The sequence below is a fragment of the Glossina fuscipes genome, unplaced genomic scaffold (genome assembly GCF_014805625.2).
Source record: "Glossina fuscipes isolate IAEA_lab_2018 unplaced genomic scaffold, Yale_Gfus_2 86, whole genome shotgun sequence".
Lineage (NCBI taxonomy): Eukaryota > Metazoa > Arthropoda > Insecta > Diptera > Glossinidae > Glossina > Glossina fuscipes.
Window position 1 is genome coordinate 2741340 of NW_023998440.1, and position 4256 is coordinate 2745595.

Consider the following 4256-nt stretch of genomic DNA (forward strand, 5'->3'; position numbering starts at 1 on the left):
TAGTCGTTTTTCAATTAAACAGGCGGTTGTTTACAAATACAGACTGACTTTTTCAATTATTGTCAATTGCAAACAAATACAGTGGTGTCGTTATGGATTGTTGTTAGTGTTACTTTTAGTAAAATAATAATAATAATACGAAAAAAGGGGGAGCCAAAAACAAGCGAGCTATTGTGGTTCACTACTCATTATATATAAGAAGCTTGAATTAATAGATGTCTTACATGTAAGAGGGTGTTCTTTATAATCTTTAACTTTATTGCTGAGTGTGCCATCTAGTGGCAGGAAGTGTTATTTGAAGCATGAAAGAAAGGGAAAGGCCGACGGCTTTGGAATTTAACAGATCTGGCCCTTTACTCAGTCTGCAAAAATGTTTTATTAAAAAAATTAGAAGATCAGTATGATGAATTTTGGTACACAGTCGTGTTTTGGTCCAAGGACCGAACCTATTACACCACTTTTACGGCCATTCCCCACATAAACCTTCGTTTTAAAAAGGCGTTGCATGAAAAATTAGTGTAAAGTCTTAGTTGAAGCTGAGTAATAGTGTTGCGTGCGATACTGTTGATCGCATCGAATAATTTTTTGAACCTCTTTTGGAATGGTATTAAAATTGTATTTTTAAATCTTCTCAATATTCTCTTTATTTATTAAATTGAACTTAACATAATTTTGTAATAATATAACATTTTTCAGAGCGCATCTATATTTACAACAATGACAATACACTTGGATTTTGGATCCATATATAGCATTCTCGTCTGACCAAACGCAGCCCTCATAATGTTCACAATATTTGTTGTGAGTTATCCTGTGATTGTTTAAATCTTCCAGATGTGTTCTAATACCGATGAGTTTCTTTCTATCTTCATGGATTAGGTTTCATCCAAAACGACAAACGGATTAACGTCGCGATAACTCGACCTCGGTACCTTCTTATAATATACGGCAACCCCGACAATTTCAGATTTATGCTCGTTAGAAAGGTGACATTTCGCAGTAAAAAAAATTCTTTTGCTGTTTTTTGTTTGGTGCATTCAGTTGTGAGTTACAGCGTGTTAAAAATGGAAGTGAACAAAAAGAAAATTCGGTACATTTTACAGTTTTTCTTTGATAAAGGCGAAAATGCAAGCCAGGCGGCTAAAATTGTGAATGGTGTTTATGGTTCCAATTATGTGCAATTTTGGTTTCGTAGATTCCGTTCAGGAATTTTTGATGTTAAAGATGCGCCTCGCACAGGTAGGCCGGTCGTCGAAAATGTCGATAAAATCGGAGAAATGATCGGCATGTTAGCAGTCGTAACATCGCCCAGGAGCTAAAAATCGACCATAAAACAGTTTTAAACCATTTACACAAAGCTGGATTCAAAAAGAAGATCGATGTTTGGGTGCCACAGAATTAACAGAAAAAAACATGATGGATCGAATTTCCATCTGCCAAATGGAATGGGATAGACCCATTTCTTAAACGGATGGTGACTGGAGATGAGAAATGGATCACATACGATAACCCTGTGCGAAAACGATCGTGGTCAAGGAGCGGTGAAGCATCTCAAACGGCCAGGAAGGTTTTGCTATGCATTTGGTGGGACTGGAAGCGGATTATTTATTATGAGTTGCTTCCATATGGCCAAACGATAAATTCTGATTTCTACTGTCAACAACTGGACCGTTTGAAGATAGCGATTGACCAGAAACGGCCAGAATTGGCCAAGAGGAGAGGTGTCGTGTTCCACGGGGACAACGCTAGGCCACACACATCTACAGTGACTCGCCAGAAACTTCGGGAGCTTGGTTGGGAAGTTTTAATGCATCCGCCATACAGTCCGGACTTGGCACCAAGCGATTATCATCTTTTTCTTGCATTGCAAAATTTCTTTAATGATAAAAAATTGGAATCTAGGGAGGATTGTGAAAATCGACTACTAGAGTTTTTTGCAAATAGAGACCAGGACTTCTATGAGAGAGGCATTTTAAAGTTACCTTTAAAATGGCAACAAATCATACAACAAAACGGTGCATATATGATCCAAATCGGACAATCTGAAGCATGTTAAATAAAGTCCTGAAGTTCATATAAAAATAATGGATTTCTTTTTCCCCAAACTAATATAAAAGAAATTGTTATTCTTTTTAATGGTTTTAATAGTTTCCTGATTGATTCCGATTCTTTTTAATTGACTTGGTCGCTTTCGCTCTTCTATGGAAAATATGCCAACTAAAATTATTTAATTTTACAAGTTATCCGCCCGAGTGGCTTCAAATCTCAAGTGAGCTTTAAAAGAAAGGAATTTTTTCTCTGGTTAAATTTATTGCATGTGTATGTGTAAGATATAATCTAAGTATCTTTCCTTTCTTCTCACAAAAGATTGTCACCAACTTAAGGATGTGACCAGCGTAAGGTTGTCGCAGAAAGGAAATTAATATATTTACTGTTTCGATAATTAATATAAAAAATAATATTATATTTTATTATCATTTAAGATTCATGAAAATATTAAAATAAATGGTTGTTCGGCTTACCAGCACCTAAGTAAGTAAAAGAAGCAACACGAGCATTCAGGTAAACCACTTCTCTAAGCACTTTCAATATTTTCGACAAAATAAAATACACGACAAAATTTGATACAAGCTGGTAAACAAAATATTAAATTGTAACGTAAACTGCCTTTCTACAAAGTCTGATAAAATTCGCGATTATAAAATTTCTTAATTTATTTTATTTTACAAGTTAGCTTAGTTAGCATTTGTTTCTCATAATCTGTTCAAAGAAGTTTCTCATAATCTGTTAAAATCCATTGCAAAATGCGAATTGCCGTCGGCACTGCAAAATGAAAAATGCAAAATTGCTTGGACTTACGTATGTTGCTTTACGCTTTTTCCGTTTTCTTACTTTTCGATCCAATGTCTGCGTGTTAGTGGAAACAGTTGACTGCATGGAATTTGATAAATCGGCTGGTAGTTTTGGAAAATACGTGAACTGAACTTATTTAATTTTACAGGTTAGCCCAAAAGTAAACCGCCATAATTTTTTTTTATTATCAAATTAAACAAAACAGGTGCTAAATTTTCTGCTAATTACAGAGCGAACTCTATGCTAATTTGCAAAGCCGTCGGCAAAAGTCCACAATTTGTTCCAAACTCTCTGTTAATCAATAAAAAACATCTGTTGAAATTCTATACAAACAAACAAGCAAAGAATTTGGCAATTTAACAACAAAAACAACAGTAGTAGTGAATAAGTAGTGAATAAAGCGTATAAATAAATAAAATAAAGTAAAAATAAATAAACCGTTTATAAAAGCCATTTATAAAATTGGGGTTCTTCTTTACTTTTTTTACTTTAAATTAATTTACCTTAATTTACCCCTAAAGGTAGGCAAGCAAAGCGAACGTTAAATTCTCTGCTAATTTACAGAAAGAACGTAACACTCTATGCTATTTGCAGAAAAAAAGTAATACTTTATGTTGGTTGCCGTCGACAAAATTCCCATCATTTTTTATTACTTGGCAACGGTATTTGTCCAAACTTGAAAACTAGTTAAGACAACGGAGCAACGCAAACATGGAATTGATTGTGTCAGGACTACTTTTTGAACATTTAACAGACTGAATGGCATTACCATTTAAGTTGGGCATTTCACCATATAACAGAGCTGCCATATTTTGACTATTTTTGTCAAAAAAACTCTGCTTTGCCTTTTAACAGGGAATTTAGCGAGGACTTTGTTTAAAAATTATTATAGTTTAATTTTAAGCTAACTTGTAAAATAAAAGAAATTAAGAAATTTTACATGAAAACAGAGATTTATTAATAAAAAATAAAGAAACATTAGATACTAAATAAATTATAGAATTTGCAAAATTGAAGAAATTAAGAAATTTCATATGAAAACATAGATTTATTAATAAAAAATAAAGAAATATTAGATACTAATACTGCTATTAACAGAATTGAAAATATTTTTGCCGACGGCTTTGCATTTTAACAGACTTGAATGTGTTTAGTCAAGACGCTGACCAAGTGTGCTTAGCTTATTTATTCAAAGAGCTTAAACATTAAACAATGTGTGATATGTTTTATAAGAAAATTTGCATTCAAAATTTTGTTTTTAAATTTCTGCTATAGAAACATAAACAAAATAAAAATGTTGCGTGGAGAATTTTTCTGAGCTTTTTTGCATTTTCATCGAAATTCCTCCAGTGTTTATTTAGATTCATAGAACAAGTTGCAGCTTTTGTTTAATTTCATTGAAA